The 17092-nt window shown below is 40.8% G+C and overlaps 1 long non-coding RNA gene across 2 annotated transcripts in view; it reads left to right on the forward strand.

Annotated features, from left to right (window-relative positions):
* The window catches only part of LOC138489624 (uncharacterized), a 77788-nt gene extending 61313 nt beyond the window's left edge, over window positions 1-16475 (forward strand). For both annotated transcript variants that reach the window (XR_011274836.1, XR_011274837.1), the window contains 2 exons: window positions 15625-15809; window positions 16113-16475. This is a non-coding gene — a long non-coding RNA (uncharacterized lncRNA). The remainder of the gene's footprint in view (window positions 1-15624; window positions 15810-16112) is intronic.
* The last annotated feature ends 617 nt before the right edge of the window (window positions 16476-17092 follow it).

The following is a 17092-nucleotide window of genomic DNA, read 5'->3' on the forward strand; positions in this document are numbered from 1 at the left end:
GCACACTATTCCAACATTGCACCCAGTGGACACACTGCAGGATTGTTCATTGCAGTATCTCCAGCCATACACTGACAACTGTAGGCTGTTCTAAGTTTGTAAGTTTGGTGAGGTTTCGTTAAGGGGGGGCAAAGTTATAGGGGGTCCCACATTTTTTTTCCATATACGCAAAGGAAAAACAAATGTGCTCATGCCTAAAGCCCAAACCGCAGGATGGATTTTCACCAAATTTGCGACAGGAGTAGCGGCTTGGTCCCGAATGTGCATTTTTGTAAATTTGGTGACAATCTGTCCAGTAGTTTTCTTTTAAATGGGCAAATTGTAGGTTAAAACAAATTAGTGGTATCCGGGTTTGGTCCACAAAATCACTTCCCTGTTCGCTTCACGGACCTGCTTCAGATTGGCCCAGGGGTCAACGTGATGTCTGCAGACACCAGACACACCCGCTGATTGGTTGGTGAAAAGCGTGATGTGCATCATACTCTTCTGAAACGCCCGACATGTTCTATTTGCGGATATCCGCAACTGTTGCAGACAGCGCAGCAGGAAACAGGGCTGGGAAACATATTTTGGGTCATTTGGTGTTGGAAAGAGGGCCTGGGAGGGGCAGGGGAGTGAAGGAAAGATGATATGGGGCTATTTGTTTGAGTGGAAAAAGAGCGTGCGGGGTTCGGCGGTCTGCAGACACCGTGGTAGTCCGTGGACAGTGACTTGGGCGGGCAGATTATCTGATGACTGCAGGCAGGCTTTATTAGGTTAGGGTAGTGGAATGTAGATGATTTGAGGATGGGTTAAAAATAGGCCATGCACCCAAGAATCTAGGCACTGGCACAACTACCACAGTATAATACGGCCATGCAACCAAGAATCTGGCCACAACCATTGTAATAGTAAGTGTTTGGTGGGCAGTTGGAGAAACACGTTTGGGGTTATTTGGTGACTACAAGAGAGCTTGTTAGAGTAGGGGAGTGGAATCTAGATGATATGGCGATATTGCTTTGGTGATAAATAGGTCTGGCGGTCTATTTTGATGTCTGCAGATGGCGTTTGAATTGGGAAATTAAGTGCAAGTTGTGGTGTGGTGGTTGTGGCCAGTGCCTAGATTCATGGGTGCACGGCCATGCACGCAAGAATCTAGATACTGGCCACAACCACCACAGCATAACATGGCCATGCACCCAAGAATCTGCCCACTGGCCACAAGCATTGTAAAAATATGTGGCTAGGCATTGTATAGTTTTTGTAACATAATGACACAATACCATTGAAGTGGAAATAGTACTTTTCATTGATGTAGCATTGGGCTACAGGTTGGCTTTGTAGTACATGGTAATGCAAGAGAAATCTTTGATTGGTGCTCTGTAAAAAACATAGCATAATATGTTAGGTAGGATAGTTCACAATGTCAAATTGCATACAATCTCACATATTCATGTACTTTTTAGACACTCATAATTAGTACATTCCAAGTGCAATGCTTCAAACAACATTGCTGTGCATTTTGAACAGTTGCTGTGTTTGGTTGCATAATCATTGGGTCTGTAGGAAACAAAATCCATGTAGGATTAATAAATCCCTAGTACATTTATTTGACATTACATGTCACACTATGTTTGTTTGAAGTGTGCAGTACTTAAAATAATGTTTAAGGTGCACAAATACGTGTATTTGTTGTTACAAGCAGTGTTGTAGTAGGAAGAAGTGTAATGGTGTACATGTTTTGCTTTTTCTTTTTCGAAAGTGCTGGTGGTCTGGCTGCAGTTAGATACCAGTTGGTGTATTTTAACTGTTTATAGTTTTGCAGTTTTGAAGAGTATGCTTTGATGCAGTTTGATTCCTGTTGGTGGATTCTAAGTATTTTACTATTGGAAACCAATATTGCAGTATTATGAGTGCAGTTAGATATCAGTTTCCTTATTTTAACTGTTGATAGTTTTATAGTTTTGAAGAGTATGTTTTGAAGCACTTCCATTCATGATGGTGGATTCTAACTATTTCACTATTGGAAAGTAACATTGAAGTATTAAGGGTGCAGTTAGATAGCAAATGGCGTAGTCTAAATGTTGATAACTTTACAGTTTTGAAGTTTATCTTTTGAAGCACTTTTATTTCTGTTCTGTTGGTGTATTCTAGCTAATTTGCTATTCAAAAGTAGTATTGGAGTAGTATGGCTGCAGTTAGATACCAGTTGGCATATTCTAACTGTTTATTGTTTTACAGTTGTGAAGGGTATTTTTTGAAGCACTTAGATACCTGCTGGTGTATAAAGTGCACTAATTTACGATAGTTGTACAGGTCAGTGACTAAATTTAGGTTTAAGGAATATTAAGTAGGAATTTGTTAGATTTGGTCGTGATCTTTGTTTTAGAGTAATGGTAGTGTGATTGAATTCAAACCAACACCATCTTTTTTTAATGTATACAGTATAGTGACCTGCTGTGGTTGTGGCACCAGTGTGGTAGATTATGCCTACTATTGTGAAGGTTTTCTTGCCAAGAGATACTTGCACGTGTGTGAAGCTAGTAAGCTTGCAGTTGTTTTTGGTACCATCTATGTTGTACCTTAAAAGCATTACTATTACATATTGGCTATAAGAGTTTATGTGTAAAGTGGAACAATTGTATGAATTGCAAACAGTGCATTATGCTATGATTTGCATTTTGTACCAGCTGATGAACTGGAATGGATTCACAATTAGGTACAGATACATAAAAAAATCGTTCATTAGGTATGTGCTCCTGTGCAACATGTTTGCACAGAGTGCATGTACGCTTCCATGTGCATTAAATCTGGAAGATTTCATACATAGGTAGAATTTTGCTTTCTGGTACTTGCAGTAAGTATATTAGACATTCTTGTGGATCTTCCTGTGTGTTTATGGTGAATCTTACCATTCCTGCACAGTAGTTCAATTCTTGCCTTATTCCTGAGACACTGTAAGTGTTGTCTCGATTATTTGTGGTATTTCTATGAAGGACGAGCATCTGCAAAACACAACTGGTCTGAGCCGTTCAAGTAAATGTTTTGAACAATTTGTGGAAATTGGTACAGAAAATTGATTGCTACATTTGCATAGCAATTCACACCAGTTGTGTTGGAAAATGTAAATGGACCGGAGAGTTATGTCTCTGTGTCATTTTCTGGAACTCCACTTGTTTTTTTTATAAGACCTATTTCTCTTTTTTCTGCTGTTGGATGGGCACTTGCATTTCCACTAGATAGTGTTGTGCTACTTGATGGAGTAGCAGTTGTTTTTAGTTTCTTTGGTTGCACTGTTGGGAGATCTCTTATAAAATGAGTTCTCTGTATTGGAAATGTTGCCAGAGATTTACATTTCCTATGCTGCCAAGTGTGTTGCGGCATTGTTTGTGTCCTTAGGTTTTAAAAATAGGTTCACCTTTCAAAGGTGTTAATTGTACGAGATCTCCAAAAACAATAACGTGTTTTCCTCCAAAGAGTTCTTTGTAATCTGTTTTAAGGACTTCTTGTAATCTGAGGAAAATTAAAGCCAAAATTTGGTTGGAGACCCTGCTCCCCTTATCTAGGAGCATTTTCATTTGTTTCAGAATTCTGCGTAGTTCAGTAGCAGCTTCTGTTGATAGTTTGTAGTACTCTCTACTGGAAGGAGCAGTAGTCAGTGTAAAGTAACACCTCCTATGTTGTAGGCAGCTAAACCTGTGGGAGCAGTTACACCAGCTGAAAGCTTGTTGTTTGTTAACTTTTGGAGGAATTTGCTGATGATTTTTATTAAGAATGTTTTGCCTGAACCAGCTTCACCACTTACATAGAGGAGTACAGGTTTATATTTTAGACAGCTACAGGTTTTACTTTCATGCTGCAAACCATGTTCAATTTCTTTAGTCACTTTAAGGAAAATGCTAAATTGCTCATCATTTATTTGTAATTTCAGCAGTGTCAAGTTTTCTTCTGATAGCTCATATTGATACATGGTATTTTCTACTTCAGTCATGGCTAATTCTGCTTCATTTACTATGGGCTTCATTACACGGACGGCGGTAAGGTTTTACCGGTACCGGTAAGGGTACCAGTGCCGATAAACCCTTACCGCCTTACTACGAGGTCCCTTTGTGGGACCCTACCTTAATGGCTGGTTTTACCAGCCCTTAAGGACGGACCCGCAAAGGGACCTAGGAGGTGATTACGGTACTGCAATTTGCGGTACCGTAATTACCGCCTTCTCCATTCCCATTGAGCCCTGTTTGGGCAAAAATGGGAATGGGGAAGGGCCATGGTGAATGGGGAATTACCGCCCCCACACACCTTGGAATAGGGCGCTAATTCCGCCATTCACCATGGCAGACTCAGTAAAATACCGGCGGCAACCATGGCGTTAATAGCGCCATGTTTACCGCCGTCCGTGTTATGAGGCCCTATAAATGGCTCTCAAAGTGGTTCTTGGCTTCCTGTACCAGAACGTTGACTGCCCTCAGGAGGGTCTTCATTTAGTTGTGCTTGAACTTCTTCCTCTTTTTGGCGTACATTGTCCAACATGTTTTTGTATTGCTTGAAATGGACATTTGTTATATGGCTTTCATTTGCATTGAATGAAGCTTCAAATGAGTCATGGATGCTCAATAAATCTTCTTCTTTTCTCCAGGGTTTACAAAGTTGGATTATGGACATGTAGTAAAGTTCTCTATATTGAGGAGTTTTAAATGATAACTTGATATGATTAATTAGGCTGGGTTTGGTAAGTTTGACATGGCTGCTTTCACAAGTTCTGACTATGTATTTTCCACTTTTTTCATCTGGTTTAACATTATTCTTGTAGGAGAAATGTTGGGCTATGTGGTATCGGCACATGTTTCCAAAGCACTACATCTATGTTTGTATTCCACAAGAGGGCAATGATTGCATTGTAATCATTGATGTACTTTGAAGCTTTGTTTTTTTTAATGCAGTACGTGTTTTTAGGCGATTTGCCTTTCATACTGTGTCTAACAGAAGAGATTAAGGTGTTTACTTGTCATTTTCCTGAAGCTTGTCTAGGAAACCAAAGCAGCATTTGATATAGTAGTTACCTTTGTTTTTATATCTGCGTTATCAATATTTGCCTCACTTATGTTTTTGGAAGCGTAACAGTTGTGTATGTGGCTCACTATGTGTGCTTTCTGAAGGGATGTCGCAAGTTTCATATTTGTGAATAAACTGCAAAACAGTGGCATCACTTTCATGACCAAAGTAAGGAGCATCTTTTATCCACAACAGCATGTGGATATATGGTGCTCCTCTGGATTGATATTCTTTTCTCCAAAATAAGTGTTCCACTTCTCTGAGGGGAGGAATGGTTTTATTACAGATGAAGTGCAGCATGGCAATAAAGTGGTGTTGAAAGTATCTTGATACATTTACAGGGTCAAGAGAGCAGAGTTCTCCTGGTGTGGTGTTTTTGTGCCTATCCTTTCTTTGTTTTGGTTTGCTATGCGTAGGAAGTCGTGCAAATCTTCCCATGCATATTCTGTACAAATCAAAGTGACAAACCATGTGGATGGGCCAAGGTTCCTTAGCATGCAGCGTACATCAGTGTGACGTCAGAACCAGTATTCTTTTGTACCACACATGTTTGCCAAGAGATTAGTGATACTTGAATGGAAAACTTCATCTTTGTCTTTTATCTTTTGAAGTAGGCGGGTAGCAGACATGTTTAAAAAATTAGAACCTGTTTTCAATGTGTGTACAACTCTGTACAACTAGAGTTGCTAGTTCACTTTCTAACAGGAGGTGGAATATGTATTCAACATTTTGTCTGAATCTGGGGTCTTCATAATACATTTGTAAAGAACGGGATTCTGATGCTTTTATTTGTGTGCATCTTTCATCATATCTTCCCCTTTTTTCCTGTAGAAAAGATAAGAGGAAAAGCTTGTGCTTCTACATTTTTTTCCCATATGCTGATTGGAAATCCTTTGGCTTGACACATTTGATATGTTTCTAGTGCATTGTCTATGGTGCCTTTGGAGTGTAGTGGGTGAATTGTATACTGGTCTAAAATATTTGGATGCTGTAATAGGGTCTACAAGTACAAATTGGCCAGTTGGTGAGGAATCCTGAATTATTTTGGTGATTTCCCTTAGGTTTTGTTCAATGTTTATTTGTTTGTAGTACTCATTGTTCTCTTTAAGATATTGCAAAATTTAGCAAAATATAAAAAATGCATTAAAGCACTTTTTGTAAATATAGAAAGCATTTTCCAATAGGTGGAACAGAAAATGCATGGAAGGAAGGATGGTGAAACAAAATGCCTAATGTTGGGCAAGTTGCATGGATAAGTTTAGTTCAGTATAATGTTGTTTAGTTTACTTCAAAACTTGAAAAAAACTTTCCCAAAACATAAAATACAAAAAAGGCTCTTTTCAGAGCCACCATTTTCTCATGCAAAATAGTGCAATGGTTTAGTTACTGCCACCGCCCAAATTTTTGGGATGTATGCACTGTCCACGGACTTCAGTAGGGGCCTGCGCCTTTTTTATTGGTATTTCTATTTATGAACTATGAAAGGTGGTTCTGAAAAGAACCTTTTGGGGGGGATTTTTTGTGTTTTATCATTTATTTTGCTTTTTTTCACAGGACACTGAAGGGAGGGGAGGGAAGGGAAGAGAGGGTAGGGAAGAGGCACCAACCACAGTGACAAAGGGGCAGGTGGAGAGAGGAAGATGTTGTGTGGGCCTTAATTACGTAGGGGACAGTGTTTCTTATGCTCCCAGACCACAGCCTTGAAAGCACTTTGAAACTGATCCCCCCTACAGAGAGGTGTGTCACAGTGCGTAGAGAGCACTGTCACACTCGAAAGTTAAGGATGGACTGTGTCATGTATGGCCTGCAAGGCTTCCGCAGGGATCCTCTGCCCCAGAGGAGTGTCAGGAGTGGATAATGAGGATGTGACAGTGGATGCCAACCTGCTCGCCCCTTTGAAAGGTAAGACCCTATGAACTGCTCCCTTGTGATTCGACCTTAGGTGTCACTGCATGGAGGTTGTCCCGCAACTATACAGACCCAGTTTTCTGTGACTGAGTACAACTTGCACTCAGTGAATAGAACCTTGTCTGCACATGCCTTAGGTACCACCCTAACAGCGTTAAAAAGCTTCAACACCCAAGATTCACACTGGGAGCTGTTGACAGAGATTTCCTCTACCTCTTCCTCATCTTGATCCACCTCTGTATGTCCATGCCTGTTCCCCTCTCCAGCTCCTCCAGATGGTGGTGGTGGTGTTGGTGGGGCAGCTGCAGTGGGCATGAATGACATTATCTCCAAGTACAAAGTAGACCAAGTACAAAGTAGAGATCAAATATATCCCAAATATGCAGCAAGTGCTCACTCCTGGACTGCCAGAAACACGATGAGGAGCAGCAGTGGGTGTGTCCATTTAGGGGTGCTGTCTGCAGACTGCGCAACTGTCCTCAGACACTTTGATCCACAGGTAAGGCTCAAATAGTTACAGAAAGTCGCTAGATCAACTAGGACATGGTTTAGGACCTCCGAAAGGGTGAAGCTTCAGCTTCAAACACCCTGGATTGGCCAAAATTCCAGTTTTAAACTGTCCGGGGGTAAGGACAGTGTCTGCGGATACTCCCGACGTGCAGCGTGGGTGCAGTCACATGATGATGTCCTGGATGACCGCGGATAGTACGGCTGTCCTACGGACACTTATTGCTCGGGATATGGCATGTGCATGCGGATAATGCGGATAATGAGGACAGGGGTGGGGACCCAAACTAATTAAAAGTGCGACATGTGCATGCAGACAGCTCTGGACAGGCAGAGTGTTCAGGGCACAGCGAGATCAGATGCGTATGCATCCAGGTGTCTGCAGGACAGGAGTGGGGCCCCCAAACTAATTCAAAGTGCGACATGACCTTGGGGAAAACTCTGGACAGGTGCAATGTTCGGGTGCACTCTGGGATGGTGGCGCAAGTGCCCAGGTGTACGCAGGAGAGGGGTGGGGCCCCCAAAATATTTAAAAGTGCTTCATGACTTTGCGGACACCTCCGAATAGGCACGCTGTTCGGGGGCACCTCCATTTTGGTTGTGGACAGCCCGGACAGTCGCACTACCCGTGGACTTCAAACAGGGCTTTAATTAAAAAAAAACACACACACACCAACTGTAAACATATAGGGGGTCATTACAACCCAGGCGCTAATTGCGTCAACTTTACCACCATTGTGTAAACTATGTTTACACCATGGTGGATGGCGGATTTACCGCCCCATTCCAAGGTGAGTGGGGCGGTAAATCCCCATTTCCCATTTTCCCTTCCCCATTCCCATTTTTGCCCCATAGGGCATAATGGGAGTGGGGAAGGCGCTAATTACGCCACCGTAAATTACGGTGGCGTAATTAGCATCATGGCAGGTTAGCGCCATGGATTTTAACGGCTGCTAAAAGCAGCCGTTAAAATCAGAATAGGCGTTAAGGGTTAACGACAGCGTTACCAATGACAATTGTAATGTCATCTTTCATGTCCTGGGTGTTAGTCTCAGCAGTGCACGGAGGTTGCCAGGCAATATGGTTGCTTAGCTTATAAGTGGCTAATTTCTGGGGGGTTCAGTTTTACTTGTAACTATAGAGGTCCCTTTAAAAAAGTGTTTTCATTGAATTTCATAGGTTTGTATTAATGAAACTTAACCATAACGTCCATTTGACAATCTATGTTCATAGAATTTCATAGGTTTTTATCAGTGCAACATAACCATAATTTCTCTTGAAAGTTTTTTCAGTGAATTTCATAGGTTTTTAACAGTGCACCCTTAATTTCCTACAACTTACTAATATCATACATACCACAATATAGCAAATATTTGTCCAATTTACAAAATGCCACCTTAAAACTCTGCCATTCCCCACCTTCTAGTATCATTTTTAACACGTCTATAGTCTTTTCCCACTGTGTTTGCGTTCATTGACGTTCTTGAATGTCTGACGTCATCTCAGACTTTTTGGACAGTTTCACGTGACCACGGGCCTGTACTTCACGAACAGTTTGGAACTGCATTTTCAGCAGCCTTATGCGGTAATGGCCCGCAGTCAAGCGGCTTGTTGCCATTAGTACCCCTGCATGTTGGACCGGGGTACTAATCGTGGTTTTTTTTTCAGCTGCCAGAAGCATTGCGTTTCGCAGCTGAAAAAAGAAAATCTCAAAAATGGCATTCCCGGACAGGAAAACATAATCTGTTTTCTCTTTACATGGTGGCCATAGTAAACAAAGAAAATGCTCTCCTTGGAACAGGAGAAGGGACTACACGCAGTACCTTCTCCCTTTCCATGTTGGCCATTATAAGTAATGGTGAAAAAGGTAAATAAAAATGGCCGCCATGAAACAGGGAGAAGGAACTATGTGTAGTACCTTCTCCCTTTTAATGGCAGACCAAACACATTTGTGGAGAAGGCAAAAGAATGAAGGGGACCACCATGAGTTCTCTGCCGCAACGTGAGCGGGACTTCCACACAGTAAGGCTCGGAAAAGGAACAATCAGTGAATAGAGCAAATGTTCTTTATGGTGCACCGTGTACTAATGGACAATTGTATACTAGAGAAAAATATAACAGGACAGAAACAATTTTCGGTCCCAAATACTTTTCTCTCGTATACAATAAGGACCATAATCAATGGACCTTTATAATTATCCATGGTCTCCACATTCCCCTTGCCAGGCCATGGATCATTAAAAGACATGGATGACCCAAGCACACCATCGCACATAGCAGCCCTTCTACCCTTTTTAATTTGATATGTGCAAAAATCCCTCAATGCCTACTTTCAAACAGTCACACATCATTCACCAATCACTTAAAAAAACGGTACATATAACCCTATGACCATATTACGCTTCGACATATCAACTGCCACTTAAAACACCTCTACATATCTTTTGCATCTGCATTTACCTTACTTATACACATAAATTGTACACAGTACTCCTATAAATGCATACATACATTGTGTAGTAAGAGTGCATAAATAGAAGGGGCAGTATGGCTAGGCAAGTGCTCATGAGAACCCAGGAAGGAAATGCCAAAGGATGCAAGGTGGGATGCCACTGGTTAACTACTGGAGCAGAGGAGTCCCAAGGGTGGGATGCATCTGAACCCTAACATCACTAACATCCCTTTAACAACGTGTTTTTCTGCCAATTTAATAGGTTTTTATTAGTGAAAATGTTTCATGGTGTTACATCACTGTATACAACTTTTTAATAATTCCTCTGTTCATATATATGAAAGAACTATAAACCTCCTTTAAGAAACATATTCTTTTCAACACATACTTATGCCTGTCGTTATCAGCAGCGTAGGCTGGGGATTCTAATCATCGTTCAATTACCTACCGCATAAGGCTTCACCATGACCGTAGCACAACCAATCCATCCATATTATTCACTGCACCTACCCTGCATCCTAGCTCAGTTTCCACTATACCATAATAATGTAAGCAATGGCCAGTGCTCATGGCTTGCATCCATGACCAGTCTCAAAATCCATGGGGCATTGGCTTTGGCCATGACACATTCCCCAATAAGCACATCAACCTGTACCCAAGAGCAGAATTGTTTTCCCTATTCAAACCTATCCCAATTTCGAAAAACCTTACCACCTAGTACCACCATGGTGGCCATGCCCACTTTAACCCATTGCTGGTCCCGCGTGGTCATGACTAGTAGCCAGATTGTGCGGGTCATGCCCTTTGGTGATGAACCGGACAATCTGGCCACTGCCCATGGTGACAGGCTATACCTCAGTCACCAAACTTATATCACTATTTTGTGTACCTACATTATGGCACTTTTAAAAAAAATCAAACTTGCACACATTTGCAAAACCGTGCTTTCAGGTCCTCCCCAATGCTCCTTACAGAAGTTTACTGCAAATCCGCCAAGTTTTATATTTTAAAAAGTGTCAAAATATACATACATAAAATAGTCGTATAACTTAGCCCTACTTGACAAAATCCATTCAGACTTGGCCCAAACTTTCAAGGTTGGGTCTATAATCTTCATGAAAACGTGTGTACACACTCGTCACATGGCAATAACGTTATAAGCCATCTAGAAATGTGGAGAACCCCCCTCTAATTTTGCCCCCTGTTGACAAAATCCCACCAAACTTTGTAGAAACAATCATATCTAGGTGTACAATCTTTTTGCAAACTTCTGGGCAGATTTGTCAAATGGCACCACATTTATAAGCCTTTAAAATATTTTGGGACCCCCCACTAATTTTGCTCCCTCTTGACAAAACAGCACCACACTTTGCAGAACAATTCAGTCAGGTCTAGAATGGAATTCCAGTATTTCATGCAGTTTCATTGAGTGGTGCCAAAGTTATAAGCCATCCAAAAACTGGTTTTCACCAATCCTGTAATGCAGAAATAGGCAGAGATGCCCCCGAACATCTGACAGGGGCTTTTTAAGGCCATATACAATCCCATCCTTATCAACCCTCACCTCCCCAAAGATTGTTTCATTAGTTTGACAAGTGCAATGTTGTTTTTTTTTGTATGTTTTTACTGCACTGTCTGCGGTCAACAGCGACTGTTTGCAAATCCAACATGGCACACATTTCCAAAAATCTGATGCATCTCACGCTTTTCACCACCCAAACAGCGGGCGCGTCCAATGTATGCAGACATTACATCACCCTATGGACCAATCGGAGGCTCGTAGGCGGGCCCAACAGGGAAGTGAGCCCACAGACCGAACCAAGATATCACTAATTTCTTTTTACCTACTTTTCGGTCGTGTTAAAAAAAACTATAAATTAATTTACACCACACTTTCGGGACTAAGCTGCCACTCGTGCTGCAAATTTGGTGAAAATCCATCCAGCGGTTTGGGCTCTAGGCGTGAGTAAAAAATAATTTCCATATGGGAAAAACAACACATTTTGGGATCATCCCTATAACCTTGCCCTCCCTGCACAAAACCTCACCAAACAATGCAAAATCAATCTAACAGGGTTGAATATACATATTTTGCATACTTTTGGGACGATTCGTCCGGGGGCGAAGTTATAAGCCACCAAAAAAGTGCTCTTCGTATGTGTTGAGCAACTTAACCATAACCATAACTAAAGGTACGCTACCATATATATATATATATTCAGTGAAAAAACTTTGTTAAAGGGACGTTATGGTTCAAAGTAAAACCGAAAACCCCCTGAAATTCGGCAGTTATGGTAAGATAAGCAACCATAACTCGCGCCACCGTGCACTGTTAACACTAACACCCAGGACATCAAAGATGACATCATAAATGTCATTGATGACATCACTGATGACATCACATGTGCATTTACTTTTCATGAAAACTCTGTACAAGGGATTCTTATAATGCTGACCAAAAACTGTCAAGGATCATTGGGATAAATATCATGAGCTAATTAGTGCATTAAGCACTGCATTGATATAAATAGCATTCTATTATGAAGTTCTATCCAGTATACTAAGCTACTCATGCAGAAACATAGGCAGTGTGTGCAGCATACATGATAAAGGTGCCATATTCATAATCTTGCCATGTTGAATAGTGAAATGATAACTGCTTTCTTATTAGAGTTTTGCGTACTGTGAAACATGTAATAAGTAGATAATAAAACCCACTTAATACATAATTATTACAGACAAAACACAAAGAGACAACAACACATACAAATATGAGTATATACAGGGACAGTGAGGTAAACAAAAAAGCAGAAGTAGTAGCAGAAAGAGTTCATAACCTAACTGATTGTCTTTATGCAGACAAAATATTGCTCTGTTTCAAAGCTGCTACTTACCATATGTATGTGTATCACATGATGTGACTGCACCCAAAGGAAAGGAGAGTGAGTACAATGTATACAAATATGAGCATATACAGGGAAGGTAGAGTAATAAAAATAAAACTATGAGAAAGTGCTGATAACCCTAATGATTATCTTCATGCACAGAAAGGATTGCTCTCTTTCAAGCCTGTGTCTTCCGCTATGTATATGTTTCATATGATGTGACTTGACCCTAAGTCTACAAATATAGTACCTTTTCAATTTTTACTTCCTGACTGTTACTGAAGAAAACTATGTGGCTTAGATATGCAGTAAAGGGAAAAAATGGAGAGCCAGACATGTGATGTCATCAGTGATGTCATCAATGACATTTGTGATGTCATCTTTGATGTCCTGGGTGTTAGTGTTAGCAGTGCACGGTGGCGCGAGTTATGGTTGCTTATCTTACCATAACTGCCGAATTTCAGGTTTTTTTTGGTTTTACTTTGAACCATAACGTCCCTTTAACAACGTTTTTTCACTAAATTTCATAGGTTTTTAGTAGCGAAACTTAACCATAACGTCCCTTTAACAACGTTTTTTACTGAATTTCATAGGTTTTTAGTAGCACAACTTAACCATAATATCCCTGACTTTAAATACATGTAACATAGAACATACTTAACCCCTAGCTAGTGATTCCGATGTCCGCGGACATATCGAAAATCTAAGCGTGGTGAATGTAAATTTAAATAGTGTGCCCCATTTCCCATTTGAGGTTGGCTCTGAAAAGAGCTGTTTTTTTGTTTTTTTTGCAGATGCTTGACAGACACCTGTTATTTTGTATTTTTTTTTCTTTTTTTCTTACTTTACTCCTAAAATCTTCACATAACCTTCTCCAAAGCAACCCTTACATTCCAGAATAGCATGGCATTTCCCATAAAAGATAAGGAAATGCCATCTTCTTTAAAATAAACAGCATTACTGGAATCAATATTCTCATTATTACAGAAGAACATACCAGCTCTAAGCATGAAGGCACACATGCCTTGGTTGATTACACACCTAGCATTGTTTTGCTGAGGACAAAAAACTGAACTGTTGTCCCATATTGCCCTAGCTAGTAATCCAGAAAAAATTACTTTGGCATTTGGAAGGATGTTCATTACTGCTTGAACCAAGTGTTCCAAATCTGCCAACAAAGTAGGGGCACTGACATAGCCCAAACGGAAAGCACCATAGTGCAAAACTACCACATGGGGACTGTTGATCCTGCCCATATCTTCACAAACTTGTACAATTCCCTGTACATTGCAATCAGGCACAGTGCTCCACACGACCTCCACTCCTTTAACATAAAAATTCTTTGCAACATGCCTGCATTGAGCATACTGTTGTAAACCAGTCACAAACATATCTCCGAGCACCAACACCTGACTTTCTCCACTTCTGCATCTTCACTACACACAGTCTCTTTCAACACAAATCCACAACCTCAACATCTGATTCGCTGATCCCTACAGTCTTCTTTCCACGCTGGATTTGCAGGAAAACCCTGGGTGTAGCACGCCCTGTCCACAGACAGCCGCAGTGTCCGCGGACCGCGTAACTCTTGGACAGCCCTTCTACCATTTCCACTTCACTCTCTGTGCCATTCCCTCATTGCATACAGCTAAGCAGTCACACAATACAGAGAACGTCCTCAGAACACCCCCATTTTTCTTTATTTTTGAACATTTCAGGACACCGCGAGTGTTCTTATAACACATGCAACTTGCCAGCGAACAATACGGACAACGTCCTCAGAACACCCCCATTTTGTTTATGTACGAACATTTCAGGACACTGCGAGTGTTCTTCTGGCTCACTCTTTTTTCTTTTGCTGACATATCTAGGCCACATGATTTTCTTCAGTAACAGTCAGAAACTAAAAATTGTATTTTATTTGTAGACGTATCCTACAAGTAGGTTCTTATAGTAATTCCCTTAGAGTCCAGTCACATCATATGAAACATATACATAGGGGAAGACACAAGCTTTAAAGACAGCATTATTTTCAAGCAAATAAATGATAATTTCTCTGTTTCAAAGCTGCTATTTACCCTATGTATATGTATATTGGTATGTGTTCTTGTCTCTTTGTGTTTTCTCTATAGTAATGCAATTATGTAATACATGGGTTTTATTAGCTACTTATTACATATTTCACAGTACACAAAAATCTATTAAGAAAACAATTATCATTTCATTATTCAACATATTAAACTTACGAATATTATACCTTCATCTTGTACGCTGCACACAATGCTATGTTTCTGCATTAGTAGCTTAGTATACTAGATAGAACCCCATATTAGAATGCTACTTATATCAATGCATCGTTCAAAGTACTAATTAGGGTATGATATTTATTGCAATGATCCTTGACACTTTTGTTCGCAACATTATAATAAGAATCCCTTGTACACATATTTCATGAAAAGTGCATACACGTGATGTTATCAGTGATGTTATCAATGACATTTGTGATGTCATCTTTGATGTCGTGGGTGTTAGTGTTAGCAGTGCATGGTGGTTGCGCGAGTTATGGCTGCTTAGCTTACCATAACTGGCGAATTTCAGGGGGTTTTTGGTTTTACTTGGAACCATAACATCCCTTTAACAAAGTTTTTTTATTAGCACGCAAACAATCTACAAAGATGGAGTGTAAAAAGCAATTTCTCAGAGATGGCTGTTCACAAAATGTTGCAAACTAAGAATTTATGGTCGTTTACAGTGAAGGTCAGCTGCTTCCATTTTCTGCTCGCGTGCCGGAGAGGCCCACGACTCGCACTATAACTATTGTTTTTTTTACCTTGACAGACAGGTATCGTGCTAAAAGACTTCTTTTGAAGGAGTGTTGCAAAAACATAAGACATGATAAGGATGACATTTCTGAAACAAAACCACTTTTATATGTTATATCACTATGAGAAAGATCGTTGGCACAGACAGAGTCGTATTTTGGGACTGCACTACGCTTAGACAATGGAAAATGCCAATATAATGTAAGTAACCCTTTAGATTATTTTATACCGAAATATAATAACAATAGCGTGGCGTTAAAGCCCGGTTAAGTTGTACTTGTTCGTTCAATGTGGCATAGTGTTTTCTACCGCGCACTATCACCACCGAATTGGTCCCCTGTCACTTAGAGGGCTCTGAAAAAGGCAGAGGGTGGGTTAATGGGAATAAGTTAACATACTCCGTTGCACTATCCTCGCTAGCAAATAGTTTCACACCCTAATAAATAAAATGAATATTTTTAATGAAGATCGGCTGGTGAGACTAATTTATGTTTTTTAAAACAGGTACGTCCTTCCGTACTGTCAATGCGACGATTTTCAGACCCCGGCCGACTGATTTTTTAACTGCCAGGTGAAGCTACTTCTAAACAACTTCATGACCCTCACCATTTTGTGGGACAATCGCCAAGGACCAATATGCCCTTACGCGGTAACAGCGACTAGAAGCAACATACCAACCATTATGGTGGTCTAATGCCTCGTTGTTGGAACAGCCTTCCGATTATCAGTGCAACCATAGTGCTTCTTTTATCATAAACCAACACCCTGTGTACCACAAAGGGACAGCGCATGACTCAAGATGAACTTTTGCGGATCGACAGCAAAGACAAATGCAAATCGCTGAATATTCTCTAAACATTTGATGTCAAATAAAAGTACTTTACGAAATGTACAATCTCGTTGTTTGCTTTTAAATCACAGTTTAATATTCCGTATTGTTGCGCGCTGTGTTGTGAGATGATCTGTGTTGTTTTCCGGGTTCTGTGTAAAGTCGCGTAGGACTGGAGACGACTGTGCGCGTTTGGCTACGCACTCTGTACCATCACGGAGAGAGACGGGAATATGAATGCTTTGATAAAGTCAGGCTTAGGGGCGGGAGAATTGATTTAGTGTCGCAAAAGCAGGTCAGCCAGGTCGATGGGGCAAGTGATAGGGTTATCACATAATGTCGGCGCACAGCAGCCTGATTTATCGTTTGTTTAGTGGACAAAAAGTCGGGTAAGGCCCATAGGAAATTGTAATGTCAACGGACATAAGGAGGGTTCTTAGAACACTTTCAACCTGACGACGAACAATACGAACAGCGTTCTCAGAACACCCCCATTTTGTTTAATTGCAAACATTACCTCCACATCCACTCTTCCTCGTCCCAGTACTTACTTCATGAGGCCCCTGCCCCCGACACAGGACCTTCTTCTATTTCTTTAAATTCCTATAACTCCTCCTCCACATCCACATCACTCAGTTTCATATTACCAAACCGG

This window comes from Ambystoma mexicanum, chromosome 9, assembly GCF_040938575.1.
Source record: "Ambystoma mexicanum isolate Mex_15411 chromosome 9, UKY_AmexF1_1, whole genome shotgun sequence".
Taxonomy (NCBI): Eukaryota; Metazoa; Chordata; class Amphibia; order Caudata; family Ambystomatidae; genus Ambystoma; species Ambystoma mexicanum.